This window comes from Cervus canadensis, chromosome 2 (assembly GCF_019320065.1).
Source record: "Cervus canadensis isolate Bull #8, Minnesota chromosome 2, ASM1932006v1, whole genome shotgun sequence".
In the NCBI taxonomy this organism is placed as follows: domain Eukaryota; kingdom Metazoa; phylum Chordata; class Mammalia; order Artiodactyla; family Cervidae; genus Cervus; species Cervus canadensis.
Genome location: NC_057387.1, coordinates 38,862,500 through 38,887,109, shown reverse-complemented (window position 1 = coordinate 38,887,109; position 24,610 = coordinate 38,862,500).

Below are 24,610 nucleotides of genomic sequence, written 5' to 3'. Positions count from 1 at the left end.
CAATTGCTTATAGGAGCAATAAAGAGATCTGAGTGGATCTAGCAGCAACAATGTCTGATAAATATATGTTATACCAGTATGATATATATAGATTTATTTTCATTATACTATAAAATATTTATATTATATGTATACATAATTTTGGTATACATATATACCAAAATTATTAGTATACAAAATAGTTAAGAAAGAGTTTCATTTTTGTATATATCAAAATAGAACTCACATTTCTAACTAAACAGACTTTTAGAGGTCTTAAGCTGACAAAAGGGAGAAATTGGGTGTTCTTATCTATGTATTACAAGTTGCACAACTGCAGTGGTAAGAGGTAACAACATTGATATGCTCTCTAAATATAATCCCTTGTCTCTCCTAAAAGATAGAAGTAGGACTGAACACAGAGCATTATGGAAATGAGATTCCAATAGTAATATACAAACAAACCGCAGAGCTTATGTGTAAATAGTGGAGGAGATGGTGAACACTGGCAGCTTAGAATGCTCTGCACGTTTCTGGTAAACTGAAGGTGGATATCAGAGAGAAAATGATAGGTGATTGATCTCTGGCTGGTCAGTGATCTGCAGGCTTTGCTCAGATTTCAGTTGGCTCAGTGGTAAAGAATCTGCCTGCCAGTACAGAAGATTCAAGAAGATGCGGGTTCGATCCCTGGGTCTAGAGATCCCCTGGAGGAGGACATGGAAACCCACTGCAGCATTGTTGCCTGGGAAATCCCATGGACGGAGGAGCCTAGAGGGTTACAATCCATGGGGTCGCAAAAGTCAGACACCACTGAGCATGCACACACACACGCAAAAGCACAGGTAAAATAGCTACCTTAGTATTTCTACTCAGGTAATTGAAGGTCCATAACTCTCTGTCTTGGCAATTAAATTTAAAGAATCGATCCATGTTTTCTTATCACCTAAAGAAAACAACAGCAACTTGCATTGTCTCAGAGTACTTCTCCTTCATGCAGTATATTGAATTTATATGATTGTTACTACATCAATGCACATAAACTTGATAATTTAATAAAGTTTAAAAGTAATTTAGAGTATTGACCAAATTGTTCCCTGGAAGTTGTGATTTATACTTGTTCTGGGAAAATACTTTTAAAAAAATCTTCCTTATTGACTTTATATTGTGAAGATTGTTTTGGTCTATAATCAAGATCTTTCAATAGGTACTAATGAAGTAAAATGCATTAAATTTTCTTCCATAAATAGTATATTTAAATTAAGAGTTGAAAATATCAAATGTCCAAAATATCACGGGTCCTGAAAAAAAAGTTTAAACCTCAGGTTCTTCTCTAATAGAAGTGTGTTTCTAAAAATAGACTAAATGGAATAGAAAATTACAATTCTAACCTCATCTGCCAAATCCCTAAGGTTCTTAAGAATGGGCTGTTTAATAATAAGGATAAAATCATCCTTTAAAAAACATGTCAATCTTTAAAATAAAAATCATGTTCTAAAATAGGACAAGTGAGAAAAGTTTGGCTTAATTTTTAAGAATGAATTCCTAACAGAACCTTTCTTTCAAGGTCATTCAAAATTATATCACAAGAAGTTGAAAATCATATTTAAACTCTCAGACCAGATTCTTGTCACTGGTTTTGAGATAGTTTCATAAAGCTACAGTGCCCCCTGCTTGCTATTTCATCCACTATTTCACTCCAGTCTTTGAAAGAAGTTTTGAGTTTCTGTCTAATGTCACTTTATGAAATGCTATTATTCCTGGACATCAGAGAAACTCCTTTTAATCAAACATCTTTCTTTGGTACTAACTCATAGGGTTATATTTTGAAAGTTGACTGTCATCTAAACATTGTAACATTACACCTATCAGTTGCTGTTTGGTTCATTTCTACTGTCACCCTTTTTGTATTTATTGTATTGGAGATAGGGGGTTTTAATTCCTTATAATCCACATTGATCAAGATGAATTATTTTAGATTTTGGACACAATTAATGCACTGATACTTTTCAAAATAATTAATTTTACATTTTACTTTAAACACCTTTCTGTATTTCTATAACACAAGAAAGATAAATGTCACAAATAGGGACTGATGATATGAGAAAATTTATCACTTTAAAAGTTGTGCATTTAGTAGTTGTATTGCCAAGAAAAATTAATAAAATAATCCCTTCTATAAATCAAACAAATAAAAAGAAAACCATTAGCATGAATAAATATTCACTGACAGAATTTTAAATTAATAGGGTTAATAATAAAGATTATTTGAAAGTTAGTGAATTAATCATTTTTCATTAAGAGAGAATACTATTTTAGAGAAGAAAGATATCAGATAGATTATTGTGTTTATTTTTTACATTAAATTAAACACTGCTCATTTATTATCATTTCAATATGAAGGTCAGGAGAAAGATAATTTTAGTAGACCTTGGAAAAACAAAGAAAGAATAAAGGATTCATGCGATGTTAATTTTAAGTTATTCTCACTATATCTTTCTCTGTCACACACATTAACATACAGCAGAACAAGCTTAAAAGATGAAATTCAATAAGTAACAGGCAGAAGTGGACTGTGGATAACTGTCTCAGGGAGATCAACTAGATATTTGCAAAGTTCTTTTCTGAAAATATGTACCCAACCAAAATTAAATTATCTCTATATTTCCTTTTAGATTTGAAATTTAACAATGAATGTGTCAATGTTGTTAGGTAAAGTAACATGGAGAAAACATCTCCATATTCAACACCATTTCTTAAGACCTTAGTAACTTTAATATTTATTTATATAACTAATTAAATCAGAATAATCTTTGCTAAAAAATAAATCACCATACTTCCATCCAACAGACAGACAATCCAACCAAGTCCTAGTCAATGGAACATACTCTCATTTAAAATTAACCTATGGGAATTTATAAGCCTTTTTTTGACATATCTACAATTAATCAATACTCACCCAATGACTTGAACTAGAAATATTAAAGAAAATAACAAATGTGCAAAAAATCCTAAATTAATCATCTATAGAATCAGATATCAACGTATAAGATTCTAAAATAAAAGCACTAAATAGAAAAGAAATAACTCATTATAAATCTAGAAGCTATGATTTCTGTGTATAACTTGAAGAAATTTAAACTGAATTTTGTAAACACATTTAACTGTGTACATCAAAGCATATTAAAAAAGAAAACTTCCTACTTGAAGCATCAATTAATTAATATTCCAATCCTATTTCTGAATGTTGCATTTTCCTCTAGGGTTTCCTTCAGATGAAAAGGCAGTTGTTATACAAAAATGCTAACAAAGTGTTATGATAAACCCATCTGTGACAATTCCTCAGTTGCTAGTACAAGAACAATTAGGAAAGCTCCTGTGAGCAGCTTCACATCATTTCTTGGCTTCGACAAGCAGTCATGCACACAACATTTCAACAATATCCTCAGAGGGAGTCATTTCAGAAACAACTGGGAAATACCCACCAAAGATGAAAATCTGGCAAGAAAGTACGCCAACTCAGTAACTTGCTGCTTTGGACTTTGGGCATAAAACATTTTCAGGACTTGTCTGACACTATAGCAGCAATAAAAAGTAGGGGTACAGTAATGCTTTCCCAATGTCATTCATTGTCTCCAATTAATTTGTCCTTCTGTTTAAGTTGGAAATTATTTTTAAATGCATACATAAAATTAGGGAAGAATAAGTTAGTAAACTATTTATTTTAAAAGGCATAAGACGATAAGAGAAAAATTGTCAACAGATTGCCTCTCCCAACCATCAAACTCAAATTGTGAAATGAATCATAAGGAGTAGTGGCATGCTTAAGAACAATAGTGGATGGAAGTGTAATGAAGTGAATGAACGAATTTTCACAAATGAAATATTCTTTGGGGAAGATGTGGTAGAGAGAAATCTGTGCTTTTTCTTAATATCTCCACTAATTTCTTAAACTATCAATAGAATTACTCATCCCTTCTTCCCACACCGCACCCTCTATGTCAATGCTTGGAAAAATGGCAGTTTAATAGAATTAAAAATATCACCTCCATAATCGTAAGGTAAAGATAATTTTATTTCACAGGACACAGTAATATATTTCCTAGAGGATATGTACAGGGTCAGTTTTGTATTATATTATGAAGAGAAAACTGATAAGCTCATAGAATTTTAGATGAAGGTTAAAGCCAGTATAAATAAGACTAAAAGTGCTAAAATTAGCTCTGAAGTGACCAGAAATACTGTTTGCCAAAATTATCTCAGTTGTTAAAAAAGATCTGTTAATAAATCCAGCCTATCACATAGTATCTTATAAATATCAACCTCAGTAGAAAATACCAGTTCAAGTGAGCCCAACTATTTAGACCAAGCTCACATTCAATTTTCTTGATGCTTAATAAATCAGACCTTCTAGTCAGTAACCAGTACTATAGATAAGGAAACAGCAAAATTGAAAAATTGTGAATCTTTCCATGATGAATCTTGAGTAGCTGGGTTCCTGAAATATTTTATATAAAATAGTACATTTGGTTTTCATTTGAAAGTTCATTTAGATTAAATTTTAGCCTGCATTTTTATTTCTATGATAACTTCCTTCATGTTTGTGTCTTTTCTCCTCTGTCTTCTTTGCCAGCTCTCCCTGATCTCTTTTGACAGTGGATTAAGGTAGTCCACATTCTTGTTAACAGCAATAAGTGTTAAAAGCACTTGAGTACAGCTTTAAATGAAGAGAGATCACCTGCAGCAAATACAGTCTCTATATCATCTGCAAAGCAAAAGACTGTCCTAATGTTTCTTTTTGTGTGTGTGTGTAAAGAACACAGTACTAATGTTTCAAACTGAAATGAGAGAAAGTTCCAATAATTTCCCTGCAATCCAGTTTAGGTAGATTGAATAGAGTGACTCAGAGTTTGCTTAAGGTATTATTATCATTTTGGTTAAAATGACATTCTTAAAGGCTGACTGCATCCAATATCCCGAAATTGCACTCATGGCTTGTAAAACATAATTTTATCTCTTGGTCTTAATTTAGCTTAATTTATATGCTGTAACATATTGTCAATAAAGACAATGTATGCAGTACACATTTGGTTTATAAGTACTTTTGAATAAAATTAGATTTCTCAAAATTATTCTAAAAACATATCTGTCAGATGGTGAATAGTTCACACAATTATTTTCAATATAATCTAATATTTCAATAACTTCATTAAATAAACATAAAATTTTGTGATCATATTCTTCAGTTTTACTAGTTAAAACAATAGTAAATCAACCTTCCAACAAAAAGCACAAAAGTTAAAAAAAAATAACCTTGGTTTATATTAGTTTGTTTTTCAAAAATCCATTTTGTAGATCTATAGCAAAAATCAATAGCTAGAGGCAATAGTCCTGTCAACTTTCAGGATAAGAAACTGACTAAAGCATTTGGCTATTACTTAGCTGGTATCTGGAGACAGGGTTAAGAAAAGGTTGCTCTGGAGATGATCAGCTTAAAGATCTGAAATATAACATTACTCTAAAAAGAAAGGTATCATGGTATCCAAGAAAGGTATTCAATAACACGGTAATCCGAGTCTATGCCCTGACGAGTAATGCTGCAGAAGCTGAGGTTGAACAGTTCTATGAAGACCTACAAGACCTTCTAGAACTAACACCCAAAAGAGATGTCCTTTTCATTATAGGGGACTAGAATGTAAAGGTAGGAAGTCAAGAAACACCTGGAGTAACAGGCAAATTTGGCCTTGGAGTAAGGAATGAAGCAGGGCAAAGGCTAATAGAGTTTTGCCAAGAAAGCACACTGGTCATAGCAAACACCCTTTCACAACAACACAACAGAAGACTATACACATGGGCATCACCAGATGGCCAACACTGAAATCAGATTGATAATATTCTTTGCAGCCAAAGATGGAGAAGCTCTATTCAAGTCAGCAAAAACAAGACCGGGAGCAGACTGTGGCTCAGATTATGAACTCCTTATTGCCAAATTCAGACTTAAATTGAAGAAAATGGGGAAAACCACTAGACCATTCAGGTATGAACTAAATCAAATCCCTTATGACTATACAGTGGAAATGAGAAATAGATTTAAGGGACTAGATCTGATAGTCAGAGTGCCTGATGAACTATGGATGGAGGTTCGTGACATTGTACAGGAGACAGGGATCAAGACCATCCCCATGGAAAAGAAATGCAAAAAAGCAAAATGGCTGTCTGAGGAGGCCTTACAAATAGCTGTGAAAAGAAGAGAAGAGAAAAGCAAAGGAGAAAAGGAAAGATACACCCATTTGAATGCAGAGTTCCAAAGAATAGCAAGGAGACATAAGAAAGCCTTCCTCAGAGATCAATGAAAAGAAATAAAGGAAAACAACAGAATGGGAAAGACTAGAGATCTCTTCAAGAAAATTAGAGATACCAAGGGAACATTTCATGCAAAGATGGGCTAAATAAAGGACAGAAATGGTATGGACCTAGAGAAGCAGAAGATATTAAGAAGAAGTGGCAAGAATACACAGAAGAATTATACAGAAAAGATCTTCACGACCCAGGTAATCACAATGGTGTGATCACTCACCTAGAGCCAGACATCCTGGAATGTGAAGTAAAGTGGACCTTAGGAAGCATCGCTATGAACAAAGCTAGTGGAGGTGATGGAATTCCAGTTGAGCTATTTCAAATCCTAAAAGATTATGCCATGAAACTGCTGCACTCAATATGCCAGCAAATTTGGAATACTCAGCAGTGGCCATAAGACTGGAAAAGGACAGTTCATTCCAATCCCAAAGAAAGGCAATGCCAAAGAATGCTCAAACTAATGCTCAAACTAATGCCCAAACCACACAATTGCACTTAGCTCACACACTAGCAAAGTAATGCTCAAAATTCTCCCAGCCAGGCTTCAGCAATGCGTGAACTGTGAAATTCCAGATGTTCAAGCTGGTTTTAGAAAAGACAGAGGAACCAGAGATCAAATTGCCAACATCTGACAGATCATCGAAAAAGGAAGAGAGTTCCAGAAAAACATCTATTTCTGCTTTATTGACTATACCAAAGCCTTTCACTATGTGGATCACAAGAAACTGTGGAAAATTCTGAAAGAGATGGGAATACCAGACCACCTGACATGCCTCTAGAGAAACATGTACACAGGTCAGGAAGCAACAGTTAGAACTGGACATGGAACAACAGACTGGTTCCAAGTAGGGAAAGGAGTACATCAAGGCTGTATATTGTCACCCTGCTTATTTAACTTATGTGCAGAGTACATCATGACAAATGCTGGGCTGGAAGAAGCACAAGCTGGAATCAAGAGTGCTGGGAGAAATATAAATAACCTCAGATATGCAGATGACATCATGCTTATGGCAGAAAGTGAAGGTGAACTAAAAAGCCTCTTGATGAAAGTGAAAGAGGAGAGTGAAAATGTTGGCTTAAAGCTCAACATTCAGAAAACTAAGATCATGGTATCCAGTCTCATCATTTCATGGCAAATAGATGGGGAAACATTAGAAACAGTGGCAGATTTTATTTTGGGGGACTCCAAAATCACTGCAGATGGTGATTGCAGCCATGATATTAAAAGACACTTACTCCTTGGAAGAAAAGCTATGACCAACCTAGACAGCATATTAGAAAGCAGAGACATTACTTTGTCAAAAAAGATCTGTCTAGTCAAGGCTATGGTTTTTCCAGTAGTCACGTATGGATGTGAGAGTTGGACTGTAAAGAAGGCTGAGCACCGAAGAATTGACGCTTTTGAACTGTGGTGTTTGAGAAGACTCTTGAGAGTCCCTTGGACTGCAAGAAGATCCAACCAGTCCAACCTAAGGGAGATCAGCCCCGGGTGTTCATTGGAAGGACTGATGTTGAAGCTGAAACTCCAGTACTTTGGCCACCTTATGTGAAGAACTGACTCATTTGAAAAGACCCTGATGCTGGGAAAGATTGAGGGCAGGAGGAGAAGGGGATGACAGAGGAAGAGATGGTTGGACGGCATCACCGACTCAATGGACATGAATTTGGGTAAACTCCAGAAGTTGGAGATCTACAGGGAGGCCTGGCATGCTGCGGTTCATGGGGTCACAAAGAGTCAGACAGACTGAGTGAATGAACTGAATAGAAAAAGAAAGGAAAATGCTAGCAGTAAAATTATCGATGCAATGTTGTGGTTAAGTATGACAATGTCTTTCTATTTAAGAAACTATACTATTTAGAGATAAATATGGGAAGATCCCCTGGAGGAGGAAATGGCAATCTCCTCTAGTATTTTTGCCTGAAAATTCCATGGGCAGAGGAGCCTGGCAGGCTACTGTGCCACCTGGGAAGCCCTAACGTGTTAGACTCTGCAACACCATGGACTGTAGCCTGGCAGGCTGTACCCCAATTCAAAATAAAATTTTTTTAAAAGGAAATATAATTTGTGTTTAGGTTCAACACAAAGATTGAATAATTACAGAAATAAGGATACTCATAGATCTGTTACAAAGATGCTCAAGAATGGGGGAGAAGCTTGGAAGAGATTGAGTACCCCCATGGCTAACTTTAGAATTCTCAACTAAGAAAATGGCACTTTCTTCTTAGGTTCTGTTATATATAATCATGTCCTCCTGAGTTCTAGAAGAGCTCAAGGGAAAACAAAAGGCCAATCTAGTTTACTGATGTGAGACGATTTCATTATCTTAACATTTTTACTAAGTTCATGGAAATAAGCCATTTCCAATTGATTCTGTTTGTATCAGAGTTCAGGTAGCACAAACTTTCAACCCTCAGTTCTATTTTCTTTCATCTTCCATGATTTAAGTGCCTCTGTTACTCTAGCTGTATTTTGGACACAACATACAATATAGGAATTGGGTTATAAAATTTTTCCACTTCTCATTTTATTTCTTGTCCTTAGCCCAGATATCCCCAATGCTCATAAATATTTTTCCAAGGCAAAAAGGATGAATGTGAAGTAAATGCACCCTTCAGATAACTACTTGGAGTAGTTTCTGATGAACACTCAGTTCTTAGTGGGAAAGATGGGAATATCAAAGAACACAGCCTTTTCCCCCATCATCTGGGGCTGATAGCTAAAGTCCTCTGGTGTGGCATGGGGACGCCATGCTGTGGAGGCTGAGTTCTTGATCCCAGAACTAGAGCAAGCAATTCAAGACAGGATAATTTGTAATGTCTTTCAACTCTCATCATGTCTATGCAGTATCTGAGTAAATCTGATCACAAATTTATTAGATTTAGCATGTTCATCCTAATAACTATAAAACACTCATGTTGCTCAAATTCATATAATTCTAATGCAAACAATTGGATTATATATTCTTCATCTAAAATGCATAATAGCATTTTCATGGGAGAATGCAAGTCAAACATGACACCCTGCAAGATTTTAAATATCAAAGATGGAATAAATCACAACTACAGCTGATAAAGTGTATGCCCAAGTCACACATAGACACAAATGCCATACAGTTAACAGTAAAGAACTCTATACAAAAGCAATCTTTGCTCTGTCTCAGTGAAGCCACCGATCTTACCTGCTACCCCAGTCTTCTTAAAGACAAACAAATCTTTCCCAGCCTTGGGAAATAGTTTCAAGATTCCCACCATTATCAACTTTTAGCAGTAAGCCATTGTCAAGGTAACTAAGCTATTTGGGAAATAAGTTATTTATTACTCTTTTTTCTTTTCTTCCCTCTGCAATGCCAGTTTGGAAGCTGGCATTGTATTAAAATTTATATGTGTGTGTGCACGCTCAGTCACTCAGTTGGGTCTGAATCTTTGCAATCCCATGAATTGTAGCGTGCCAGGCTGCTCTGTTCATGGAATTTTCCAGGCAAGAATATTGGAGTGGGTTGTCATTTCCTACTCCAGGGGAACTTCCCAATCCAGGGTTCAAACCCACACCTGCATTGGCAGGCAAATTCTTTACCTCTACATCACCTGGAAGCCCATTAAAATTTATACATATCTTTATATCAGGCAATGCTATTTGCCAATCTAGTGCTTATTTGATATTCAAATTAGACAAAAGGAAAGGAAGAAGTGTCTCTAACCTCCTAACCCACACAAACTAAATTATTTCCATTTTATCCAAATGGAGACCTGTTAGAGTCTGTCTTACTCTAATATCCTGGCAATATTCACCAATGCCTAGATCTGCAGACATCCTGGTAAGTGTCTGCTAATTGTCATTTTGAACTTTTCTGCTAAATTGTAGAGTATGTATTTTTGTATTTCTTAAAAATGTGATATGCTTCTTCCTCTTCTTAGTTCTCCTATTTCTAACCTCAATCAGGACTACAAATTCTAACAGCCTTTTTATTCCTCTATGACTGGTGAATGTCAAAAGTGGGAGATATAACTCATTAAAAGTAAACACTGAAGATCTTGATAAAATAATTGTCTGTTTTCCCCCAAAAGTTCTGTTTCATCAGGGTGTATTAGAGATATAGAAGCAAGATGAAGCTCCTTCCTTGAAGACTGATACTGTACAAATATTTGGTTACTATCTACATGACTCCAACCAACATCAATAGAGATAGAACATGAAGCATTGCCTAGTTGTGACAATTGGAAAATGGGATAGATTATAATTGATGCCACTGCAATTATTCTGTCTTATGCTAAGAGCCTGTCAGATTCCCAAGAGTTGTCACTAATCCTTAGAATATTCAGATTCTCTCTCCATTCAGGTAAAGAGGTATTTGATATTACAGTTGTTGTTGTTCAGTCACTAAGTCATGTCCAACTTTGTCATCCCATGCACTCCAGCATGGCAGGCTTCCCTGTCCTTCACTTTCTCCCAGAGTTTGGCAAAATTCCTGTCCATTGAGTCAATGATGCTAACTAACCATCATCCTTCTACTGCCCTGTTCTCCTTTTGCCTTCAGTCTTTCCCAGTATTGATACCACAGATTGTTATGCAATAAATGAGATGGAAATCTATCACCTGACCACTTAACGACATTAACATTTTATGAAATATTTAAAATTTAGGAAATAAATGCCAGGTGTATATCTAAAAAGGGTTCACCTTTGGAAGCATAATTTATGGAAATTCATGCATCTCAAGCTTTAAAATCCATTTTTGTACCTAGGAGATAATTAACGGCAATAAGATAAATGAGTCCCAGCAAAAATGACACTATTGTAATCTAATGTAATATAGAAGTCCACTCAAGTCTATCAGAAAATTTTTCCACCCTGTGAAAATATATTCAGGATATGACCTAAATAAAATTATGAGGAAGACTTATTTCTGAAATTATGCAACAATATATTCTTGTTTTCTTGTAAATAAAAGATAACATAGCACAGTTGACGCTTGTTTAAATTTTGCATACAAATATGTCTAATGCCAACTGGATTCAATTTATCCTGTCTTAATTTGAATTAACTTGACAGATCTCTTGACACATGCTGAACAGCCTAATTGTTGCTTATTTTGGTGCACTGGATCAGTGAACATGGCAATCAGAATTCAAGCAGATGTTCACAGTTTCTGTGATTGCCTGGAGCCCAAGGCTGGAAGAAGGAGAATCATTTTGCTGATTTACTTTTGTTAGTATATGTCGAGGCACAGACTGCATTCCAAATACAACTGTTAAAATAAGCAGACTCTGCTAAAGAGTTGTGAAGAACAGATATGAATACTAATTACAACTTCATTTTTTGACACATTTGAACTTACATACATGGTTACGTTAATCAGAATTTGCCAATGGGAAAGTTGCAAAAACACGTTTATCTTCCTCTAGCCTTATTTTTTTCAGTATCTTAATTTTTAAATGTGATTAATTTACCATAATTAGCTTCAAGAATACAGAAAACTACAACGTGATAAAGCAAATAGAAGCGTGTCTATCACCCTTACTGCCTACTTTGTAATATCTTATATTGTGTTATGTTTACTAGAACTTTTTAAATATATATATGTTTATTTATTTATTTACCTTAGGCTGTGCTGTGTCTTCATTGCTATGCACAACACAGGCTTTCTCCAGTTGCAGTGAGTAAGGGCTACTCTGTGATTGTGGTGGGGGACCTTCTCACTGCAGTGACTTCTCTTGTTGCAGGGCACAGGCTTCAGGGTGCACTGTCTTCAAGAGTTTCAACTTGCCAGCTTAGTGGCCAATGGCATGTGGACTCTTCCTGGACCAGGGATCGAACTCTTGTCTCCTGAATTGGCAGGCAGGTTCTTAACCACTGAACCACCAAGGAAGTCCTAAAAATTCTTTTTTTTTCTTTTTAATTTTTTAAGAACTGGAGCATTACAGATTCCTTTGACTCGTCCTCCAAATAAATGGGAGTAATTACAGTCTGATTAATTCCATATATCCTTTACATTTTTGTTATGAAATTTGTATGTTATCAATTTGAAGTAAAAATTTCCTGCACATGTTTAAAAAAAAACACAAAATAACTATAATTATATAAACAGTGTAAAAGAAATCTAGAGTTGAATAGCTTAGAGTTTGTAAAGTGACTTCTTAAAATTGCCATCCACTTACATCAGTTCAGTTCAATCGCTCAGTCGAGTCCGTCTCTTTGCGACCCCATGGACCACAGCATGCCAGGTCTCCCATGGTGGTGTCCATCACCAGCTCCCGGAGTTTACTCAAACTCACATCCATTGAGTCAATGATGCTATCCAACCATCTCATCCTCTGTCACCCCCTTCTCCTCCAGCCTTCAGTCTTTCCCAGCATCAGGGTCTTTCCCAATGAGTCAGTTCTGTGCATCAGGTAGCCAAAGTATTGAAGTTTCAGTTTCAACATCAGTCCTTCCAATGAATATTCAGGACTGATCTCCTTTAGGATGGACTGGTTGGATCTCCTTGCAGTGCAAGGGACTCAAGAGTCTTCTCTAACACCACAGTTCAAAAGCATCAATTCTTCGGCAATCAGCCTTCTTCATAGTCCAACTCTCACATCCATACCTGATTACTGGAAAAACCGTAGCCTTGATTAGACAGACCTTTGTTGGCAAAGTCAAGTCTCTGTTTTTTAATATGCTGTCTAGATTAGTCATAGCTTTTCTTCCAAGGAGTAAGCATCTTTTAATTTCATGGCTGCAATCACCATTTGCAGTGATTTTGGAGCCCCCCAAAATATAAAACCTACTTACATAATTCTTGTTTATTCGTGTTTTCAATTCTATAGGTGTTTTGTTTTGTTTTGTTTTAACAACTTACCCATTTTTCCATTGCTTTATGAAGAACTGTTTTAAAGACATTCTTTATGCAGTTTGGACACTAATCATTTGTTGTAGCAGATACCTTCTGACAGGCTACAATTAGTTTCATGCCTGCCGTTAAATTATCTTTCTGTATAGATAATTTAAACTTTTGTCATTGTAAATTTCATTAGCTTTTTTCTTTGTGGATTATGCTTTTTAATTTTTTCCACATCAGAGGCCTTACATCTAGTCCTGTATATTTTCTTCTAAATGCTTCAGTTTGTTTTTATTCATTAGTTTTTCATACATTGAGAGTTGATGTTGTGCAAGATGGAAAATGTCTTTCTAATTTTTCTTTGCTTAGGAATTATAAATGTTCCTATCACTATTTGGTCACTATTTCTCTGTTGTTATTTTGCCTTTTTTTTTTTTTTCAAGCCTCCTCCCCTAAATTTCCTCTTAGACATATATGAGATCTTATTCTTTTCTTTTTTTTCTCATCATTTTACTTCTCTAGCGTTTAGTCAGTATAATATCATCAGCCTACTTTCTGATTCATCAATTCTTTTTTTCATCTGTATCTATAGGATTACACATCTATCTTTGTGTAAATATATGTAATTATGTAATTATATTAAGCTATACATTCAATTCTACTAAATATGTGTGTGTGTTTCTAAGTTTTATACATTTTTTTCTCAAATTGTTTTATTATTTTTGTTATATCTTGTTCTTTCTTCTTCTTCTTTCTTTCTTTCTTTTTTTTAAATTCATTTTACTTTTTAAAAACAGTCCCTACACCTTTAGTTTTGTGACACTAATTCTGCTGTTTACTTTCACTTCTGTGTCATTCACATTGATTTCTTTCAGGAAATTTTTCTGACTTTGAACTGACAAGTAATTGCAGCAGGTCTTGCTTGTGAGAATCCTGTATGTCAAATTGAGAATGAATCCTTCTTGCTAACTACTGTGTTTGTTTATGCCTTTGCTTCTGCCAGGATAGGAAGATTTGTGGAAAAACTTGATGTTAAGAAATCCGTAGTAGAGAAGGTCCATTGTTAACAAGGCTCATAGGACTTTATTTTTTTTAAAGTCTAACCAGAGCCCAAGCCAAGATAGAAAACTTTCTTGTGGTATTTCTGTCAGTGGCAAAATTTTTAATAGTCTGCTTTTCATATAAAACTCCAGTATTCTTGCCTGGAAACTTTCATGAACAGAGAGCAAAAATCTAACTCTCTTCAATTCAGTGAATGCTGAGAGAAGTGAAGACACAGAAGGAAAGTTTGAAACCAATAGAGGATAATTCATAAAATTTAAGGAAGGAAGCCACCTCTTAGTGTGAAAATGTGAGGTGAAACAGCTGTGGAAGCTGCAGCAAGCTCCTTCTCCAGGGGATCTTCCCTACCCAGGAATTTAACCCAGATCTCTCACATTGCAGACAGACTCTTTACTATCTGAACCCCCAGGGAAGCCCAAGTTATTCAGAAGATCTAGCTAAGATCCTTAATGAAGGTGGCTACACTAAACAACAGATTTTAAATGTACGCAAAATAACCCAAAAACCTTTATATTGAAAGAGGATGACAAAATCACATAATGCTATTTATTATACTGTTTATTCTAATCCTTGATATCTATGAGGACAAACTTTCCTCTTATTCTACTGATCAGATTCTTGCTATTCTTAAATTGCTGTATAAATTTAGATAGATATTGCTATTTCCAAATGCAGAATAAATTGTGATTCTAAGTAAGAGTTTGTTATAGATTAGTTTATTGAGAGTTGAGAAACTTGAAAACATTGAATAGTTTTTTAAAATTTGTAGCATGACTCATCAAGTAACTGTATCAGAGCTTAGCTACACCTAAAGTGTACCCTTATATGCTCTGTAATTATAAATTATATAAACACACCAAATAAGTATATGAAAAACTTGTTATGTACTTAAGTATGCAAATGCCATTTAACTCATTTTTTTTTAACTAAGAAATTTCTTTTCTAAAAATTCAGAGAAATAGAACTATCAAATGATACACTTGCAACTAGTGGAATTTCTACTGTGATTGCTTAATAGTTAGGAAAAAAAGGTATAATGTAGCTTTTCACAGTGGTTGTTTTCTGTATCCTCTCACATTCTGGATGTCACCAAAAACCTTTGATTATATTTACACTATTTTTATGGCATTGCAAATATTGGTTGTCTAATTATCACTTCAGAAAACTATATTGCACTCCTTTAAGGCAGGGACCAAATTTTGTTCATAATTAGAACATTATGAAAATGTTAAGTGCTGACAGAAATTGAGTACTAAATAAGAGTATTGTACAAATGGGGAATTAAAAAAACAAGAGGAAGTAGTAAATCACTAGAAGCTTTTCTAGGCAGAGAAATGAACCAAGGGCATTGGAGACAGAGAAATTTGTTTGCAAAGGCAAGTAGATTTTATTCATTTATTCAGTAAATATTTATTGAGCCTATTACACATGCTAGGCTGTTGGGATGCAATCTGATGCAAAAATATATGTGGTTCCAACTCGCATAGAGTTTGCAATTTATGAAAAGGTATTCAGCCAATAAATTCCTTGAAAAATATGTTTCAATAAGCTGAAATAAGTGTGTAAAGCAAAATAAGTGTATACAAAAGAGAATTAATGCCTTCTTCTAAGTTAATTAACCATGTTTTACAGTCCTAATTTGTCTCTACAATGGCATTATTTATAACTTTTGAGAAATGAGTGGTCGTTCCTAGGGCATAAACACTTAGGTATAATAATACATTATATGCAATGTTACATTAATGTTGTCTGCTTACATATAATGTTATATCACTTAATGTGTAGCATAAGATGCTTCCAATATAATATAACTGCTTTCTGCCCTAATCTTTGGTACTATTTATGTCCTAAATTTTACTTTAACATACCCTTTAAACATATAATATATCACTATTTTTGCTTTAGACAGAGCCATCTGTTAGAGGCATTAAAAGTAAGGAAAAAATGAATTTCATGCTTTCCTTCATTTATTATATATCCAGGGTTCATCCTTTTTTTAAGTATGTCCAAGTTTCTATCTTTTTTCATATTCTTTCTGCCTAAAGAATTTTTCTTAATATCTCTTGTGTTGCAAGTCTACTTAGACATAAATTATCTTTGTGGTTGTGTGTGAGAGAGAGACAGAGAGGGAGCAAGCAAGTCATTCTTTCTCCTTTGCTTTGGAAGATATTTTAGAGTATAGGATTCTATGTAGGCATTTTTTTTTTCTTTCAGGACTTTAAATATGACAATTTGTTGTGTTCTGTATTGTATGATTTCAGATAAGAACTGCACTGTACCTGAATGTTCACTGGAAAGACTGATGCTGAAGCTCCAATACTTTGGCCATAATTCAAATATGTAAAAAGCTTATACATAACAGAGGAGAAAAACAAGTTATAGATCCTGTAGAAAAATAAGCAAAAATTTAAATAGACAGATTAATAGAAAAAGAAATACAGATGGCCTTAATCATTTGCAAGGTGTTCAACATTGCTGATAATAGCAGAAACACAATTTAAGGAGAAGGCGAGGGTGGGATGTTTTGAGAGAACAGCATCGAAACATGTATATTATCAAGGGTGAAACAGATCACCAGCCCAGGTTGGATGCATGAGACAAGTGCTCGGGGCTGGTGCACTGGGAAGACCCAGAGGGATTGGGTGGAGAGGGAGGGGGGAGGGGGGATCAGGATGGGCAATACGTGTAAATCCATGGCTGATTCATGTCAATGTATGGCAAAAACCACTACAATATTGTAAAGTAATTAGCCTCCAACTAATAAAAATAAATAGAAAAAAAAAAAAGAACTGCACTGTAATGCTTATCTTTATTATTTTCATGTAATGTGTCTTTTTTTTCCTGAGTGTCTTCAAGTTTTTTTCAAGTTCATTTATTTTCAGGAGTGACAACTAGAGTGGGGCATTGTGTGTGTGTGTGTGTGTGTGTGTGTGTGTTTGGTATCTATCTCTAATTTTAGAAGACTTGTGGCCATTATGTCTTTATATATTTCTCCTCCTCTTTTTTTCTCTTTCTGGAATTCCAAGTATGCATTTATTAGACCAGCTAATATGTCCAATACACGTTAGATCTTCTGTCTTCTCATACTATTTTTAAGGTCATTGAATTTTTTTTTTTTTTCTTTTTCGGCTGTGTTGAGCATGTGGAGCTTGTTAAAATGGTTGAATTGGGCATAAGTTTGTTGAAGGTCTCCCTTATCACGGTTACTGCTCTTTTAATTCGCTTGTTTCTAGAATTTTCATTTTTGCTGTTTTATATACTTCATTTCTATGCAAAAAGTAACCATTTTGTCTTGCATGATATCCACCACCTTTTCAATTAGAGACTTTATCGTATTAATCACACTGATTTTAACATTGTACTCAGAGATTTCTGACATCCGTGTCAGCTCTATTGATTGCTTTTGCATCTTGAAGGTCACTGTTTATTTCTTGCTTTTTTAAAAAATAAAACTTTTAATGTTTTGTTGAAAGAAACTAATCACAAATGAGACAGTTGTTACTGAGGTGAATAACTTTTTTGAAGTGAAGTGTTAGTCGCTTGGTCGTGTCTGACCCTTTACGAGCCCATGGACAGCAACCTACTAAGTTCCTCTGCCCATGGGATTTTCCAGGTAAGGATACTGGAGTGGGTTGCCATTTCCTTCTCCAGGGGATCTTCCTGACCCAGGGATCGAACCCCAGGTCTCCTGCGCTGCAGGCAGATTCTTTACCGACTGAGCTATGAGGAAATTTTTGGGGGGCAGGGTATAAATTAGCAAGCTTTTTCTTCTCTAGACCTTAACTTTGTGGATTTGAAGCTATCCAAACAGGAGTGACCCTTGGTTTGGATTGTTTTCTTGCTACTGTTAACTTCAGTGTACTTGGTCACCTAATTCCTTTGGTATTAATTTGTGTTTAGTTCAGAGGCTATTATTTTATATGGTATTATGACTTCTGCTTCATTCTCAGCTTTAGGGCTCCCCTTTACAATGCTCCTGAGAGAGCATTCCTCTCCAGTTTTGTTCTATTCTGTTATTCCACCAGAGTTGTTCACCTGACACTCATCATATTTTTGGTCTGGTGGTAAAGTATAATTACTCCTATTCCAGCTCTAGACCTGGAAAGGCATTATTCTGACCCTATCCCTGTTCTGATCCTGAAGACCTTCAGCAGTCTTATTAATGCCCTGAAGTGTTTATTGCTTTCCTACCACAGTAAGTTCTGTAGGGCAGGTAGGGAGGAAATATTACTTAGATATTTCCATTAAGGGCTTCCCTGGTGGCTCAGTGGTAAAGAATCCACCTGCAATGCAAGAGTTGCAGGAGATGCAGGTTCCATCTCTGGGTGGGGAAGATCCCCTAGAGGAGAGCATGGCAACCCACTCCAGTGTTCTTGCCTGGAGAATCCCAAGGACAGAGGAGTCTGGCAGGCTATGGTCCACAGGGTCACAAAGAGTCAGACAGGGCGACAGCACACATGCTCCTGTGGTGGGCTTCCCAGGTAGCTCAGCGGTCAAGAATCTTCCTACAATGCAGGAGACTCGCAAGAGATGTGGCTTCGGTCCTTGGCCGGAGAAGGTCCCCTGGAGTAGGAAATGGCAACTCACTCTAATACTCTTTCCTGGAGAATCCCATGGACAGAGAAGCCTGGTGGGCTATAGTCCATAGGCTCACAAAGAGTTGGACATGACTGAGCAACCAAACAACTGCAACTACAAGCTCCTCCTGCAGCCATTGCCATTTATTCCTGCAGCTCTGCACTGTGAAGGAGATTCCCTTGAACTTTCACTGATATTTTTGGTGACTATCCTCTGAGATTCATGCTGAAAAACCTACAAGTAGGTGGAAACTCCTGTATACAGGCAGCACCAGGTCTCAAAACCTTCGCATCAGCATATAACCAGCTGCCAATTGTTGACAACCCTAGCGTCATTCTTCTTGTCAGTGTCTATCATCCCAGGTGAAGAAGTGCTCATGCCCATCCCCCCCTTTTTTTTCTTCTTTCCTCCATGCTCCAGTCTATTTCTAGGTTTTGGATTAGTGGATTGGGTCATGAGCTCAATTCTTTGGTTAAAAAAAGACAAGAACATGCAATTTGCTGCTTTTTTGCTAGTGAAGGGAAGAGTGGCGTATTTAAGAAGCATAATTTTTAAACTGATGTTTGAAAAGTGAATCAGAGTTACTGCATGAAAAGGAGTATGTCAGAAGAGAACTCCAGGTCAAAGAACTATCATGGAGGTGTTACGAGGAAGCAAGATATTTTCAAACAAACGAAACAGGGGCAATGAAAGCAGTGTTGCTAAGTGTGGATAATGAACATAAAGATGAAAGTAGGAGAAACTGGAGAGATAGGGCAGATCACACCATGCCTAGACCTTGTTTAGTTCTTATTCTATGAGTGATGAGAATTTCTTGATGTATTGCAAGCAGTTTTCTTTTTTTTTTTTTTTTTGAAAGATTTACCTTGGATACATTTTAGAAACTTAATTTAAAATCATGTGGGTAGACCTATTGAAAATGACTGCAGAAGTCCAGGTAGAATAAGATGGATATTTGAACTAGGGATATAAGAGTAGATATGGAAAGAAAGATGCAGATTCGTTTTTTGAAAACTCTGACACAGGTAGAGAGAATGGCGGGACATTCAGGGGTAGCAATTGCACAGGTAAAGGATAGGTGTTTTAGGAGATGAGGCTGGAAACGAGTTAGAATGAGATTATGAAAGACCATGGAGTCCATTGTAAGAAGCCTGTATTGATTTCTTCAATGTAGTGAAATCATAGTACGTTGTATGCTGAGCTGTGATTCATCGTATTATATTTGAGGAAAGGTAGCTTGAATCACTAAATCATAATTCTATGTGAATTGGATATTGTTGCATTCTGAACAGCAAATTCAACATTCTTAAGCCTATGTCAGTAAACATGTGTATTTATATTATAAAACCAGATAAGAACTGCCTTTGCAAATAAATTAATGAACTATTAAGACATAGAAAATTTAGCTTTTTTGCAACCCTTGTTTGAACAAAATCCATCAGTAAAATATATTAGTTGGAATCATCATCTGTATAAAACCTGATTGGAAGGTGATGAAGATGGACCAGTTGATAGATGAAAAGTGGTTATATATGAAAATATGTCATTTCCCTTAAGGTTCAAATAAAGCATATATGAGAAATACATTATATTTTATACCATAGCAAATTTATAAATTCTGGTTTACAAATGAGCATTCATTACAGGTTAATTTTCTAGTTTTCAAATGTTAATTTCTTAATAGATTGAACAATCTAGCTATTTGTTTATTCAAGTTTTAAATGAGCATATGTTGAACACAGAACAAGCACTAGCTACTGTGGATGCAGGGATTAAAAAAAAAAGAACTAGAAGGCATATATTGTGTCCAAAAGAGGAGCAAAGACTTTGCAATGCAGCATGGTTTCAAGCTAAAGCGTGCAAAGTAAGGACGGAAGTACCTGTATGAGGCAGGATGGAGACTGTATAATAAAGTAAGTAAGCAAGACTTCTTGAAATGATTTATAATGCTTGTATTTCTGAATAATATATTATTGTCTTAGTCGCCGATTCATGTCTGACTTTTCTGACCCCTTGGACTGTAGCCCACCTAGCCACTCTGTCCATGGGATTCTCCAGACAAGAATACTGGAGTAGGTTGCCATTTTTCCCTCCAGGCGAGCCACCTGAGAAGCCCCAAAATAATATATTAGGAGACTGTAAATAGCTCTAAAGGGCCTCTTGATAAAAGTGAAAGAGGAGAGTAAAAAGCCAGCTTAAAGCTCAACATTCAAAGAACTAAGATCATGGCATCCGGTCCCATCACTTCATGGAAAATAGATGGGGAAACAATGGAAACAGTGACAGCCTTTATTTTCTTGGGCTCCAAAATCACTGCAGATGGTGACTGCAGCCATGAAATTAAAAGATGCTTGCTCCTTGGAAATAAGCTGTGACAAACTTAGACAGTGTATTTAAAAGCAGAGACATTACTTTGCCAACAAAGATCTGTATAGTCAAAGCTGTGGTTTTTTGAGTAGTCATGTATGGATGTGAGAGTTGGACTATAAAGAAAGCTGATTGCCGAAGAATTGATGCTTTTGAACTGTGGTGTTGGAGAAGACTCTTGAGGGTCCCTTGGACTGCAAGGAGATCCAACCAGTGAATCCTAAAGGAAATCAGTCCTGAATATTCATTGGAAGGACTGATGTTGAAGCTGAAGCTCCAATACTTTGGCAACCTGATGTGAAGAGCCGTTTTATTAGAAAAGACCCTGATGCTGGAAAAGGTTGAAGGCAGGAGGACAAGGGGATGACAGAGGACGAGATGGTTGGATGGCATCACTGACTCAATGGACATGAGTTTGAGCAAACTCCAGGAAATAATGAAGGACAGGGAAGCCTGGCGTGCTGCAGTCCATGGGGTTGCAAAGAGTTGGACATGAGTGAGCGACTGAACAATAAACAAAAAATTTCTCAGCAAATGTCAACTGTATACAAGAATATGCACCATTCTCTTTTCATATTTAACCGTTCTCATTTGGATTTTCTGGTTTGGGCCACTTCTGCCTTCAGGCTTGTCATTGGAATTTCATTACTACCATCTGAATAACCAAATATATATATTTTTCTCATAAACCACATTATCACATTTTCATATTAAACAAACAGAAAATTCACAAATTTTATACCCAAGCAGGATTTAGTGTAAATGGTTAAATATTCAAATAAAGTAAAATATGGCAGGCTGGTACCTTCATTTCACATTGGTTGTAATTGAATGATCAGCATATAGATAGAAACCTATATTCACTCATAAAAGATTAGAGTTATCAGAAAACAATCTAATTCAATAAAATTGTTCTTCTCCACTCAATTTGCAGCATTTTTATATCCTATTATTTTCTCAGTTATGTGATATATCTCCATTATCTTTTCTTAACACATTTAAACATATATAATTTCTCAGACAGAAAATATAATCAATTTCAATTCTAACTCTGCAAAAATTGTCCTTCTGTTAGAAAATTAGAAGGTAATGTCAAGACCTATCATGTGGTATCATGATAAAAATTCTAATGAAAAGAAATTTGAAAATGTTTAGCATTGAGTAAGAAATACTTGAGAATTACTTTTCAGATTATATTGATATGTGAATACAGGGCCCTACTCCACTCTAACCCATCTCTAGAGTCTAGAAAAATATCCCTCACTAATCAGTTTATGCCAAAAAAGCAAACGATGATGAAAACAATCCATTTTATAATACTACTTTAATTCAATTTTTTCTAGACTGATGCAATTTTGAATCCTCAGTAATTACGGCACGTCCTAGAAACACTGCTGCATAAGGACCAAATAGAAACTTAAGAGGTTAAACCAACACAGCCTTATCTCACAATTTCAGTGGTCCAAGTCCAGGTCCAGCTCAGCGTGGTCTTCTGCTCTGGGTCTCATGTGCCACAATTCAGGTGGCAAGTACACTGCATTATCATCTGCAGACATGCCTGGAGAAGAATCCATTTCCAAATCCTCTCAGTTGTTGGGAGAATCTATTCATATGTGACAATAGCATTGAAGGCCCCAGCTTCTTACCAGCTGTCTGCAGGAGTCTACCTTCAGGTCCCAGAGACCATGCGAGTTCACCGCCAAGCAGCCTTCTTCTGGGCAGTTTACAAATAGCTATTTGCTTCTTAAACTCAGCAGGAGAATATCTTGTTCACCAATCTGCTAAGATGGATTATTACATAAGATAATGTAATCATGGGAGGGGTTTTCCTGGTGGCTTAGCAGTGAAGAATCTGCCTGCCAAGGCAGGAGATGCAACTTTGATTCCTGGGTTGGGAAGATCTCCTGGAGAAGGAAATAACAGCCCACTCCATTATTCTAGCCTGGAAAATTCCATGGACAGAGGAGCCTGGGTTCCACAGTCCATGCGATAGTAAAGAGCTGAACACGATTAAGCAAATAAACAGCAATGACCCTCTTACATTGGAAATATTTGTTGTTTATCTACTTCCCTTTGGTTGGGAAGCCGTAGAGATCTAACTGTTTCCAGTGATTTATTTTATCTTGGAAAGTAGAACTACTTGTAGTGGTGTCATTTTGTTTTCCTAATTTCCTTTCCATCCCCCTGGTCTTCCTAACCACAGCGAATTTTTCAGTTGAGGATTGTAAGCAGGACCAAGATCATGAACCAAAGACTTTTACATTAAGGCTTGTACATTCTTTGCTAATATATTTATCATCATTTTCTAATGTCTGAATTGTGGGATTGGTTGTTGGATATAGGGGATCTTCCCCCAGTGTATAATCCCCATAAGATTAACAGTTACTTTGTTTGTTATTGACAGAGCAAGATGAGGCTTCCATTCTTCCTACCATTTTAGAGTTCCTCATGGAATTATCAAATGTTTCACTCTAACTGTATTGCCTGTGTCACTTTCATTCCCACTGCCAGAACTGCCTGAGCAAAGATTCCTCAGTGACAGATGATTTAAGTGGTTCTCCTAGATCTATTCCAATTACTACAATATTTTGACCTTAAACTTGGTAACATGTTGTCTAAAAACTTTAATGTCAGGTATCAAGATCCAGTCCTTTAAACAAAATCTGGCAGAAGAATTCTCTGTCCTGGAACCACAATTTGTGAGTTATTTCCATTTTCCTAGAGATAAATATATCCTGCACTTCTAATGAAAATGCTTTCATTAGAATTTCTTCAGGAAAAGGGAAGTTTCTCCTTCCAATGTCGATGAGCTCTGTAGGAATTTAAAAGTATGTGGACATTTTGAATTAGAAAATGGGAAGGACAGAGGGAGAGAGAGATTGAATAACAGATGATATGAGGAGGTGAGTTCTTAGAGTAAATTGATATACTAATATATTGTATGGTAAATTCACATAAATATTTATTACACTTAATATTACACATGTTTTTATGGGACCAAGCTTGGAGGGATTAGACTGTAGATGGGGTGAAAGGATTTGGAGGGTGTTAGATGTGTTCCATATCTTTTTTTCTTTTGTGACTAGGCCGGGTCTTGGTTGTGTCATACGGCACCTAGTTCCCTGACCAGGGATTGAACCCAGGTCCCTTGAATTGGGAGCTTGGAGTCTTAAACACTGAACCATTGGATAAGTCCCTGGGTTTCATATCTCCACCCATTTGGGGGTTACATAGGCTTATTTGCTCATCAAGCTTCATAGATAAAACTAGTGTATTTTATTGTGTGTGTGTTTTACCTTCTCAATTTGATCAAATAAACAATGTTACATATGGTTTGTAGTTAGCTTTATTTATAGATAAATGTATACTTACAAATATGGTAAATATTTGGTAATATTTGGTATTACTGCTGCTGCTGCTAAGTCGCTTCAGTCGTGTCCGACTCTGTGCAAC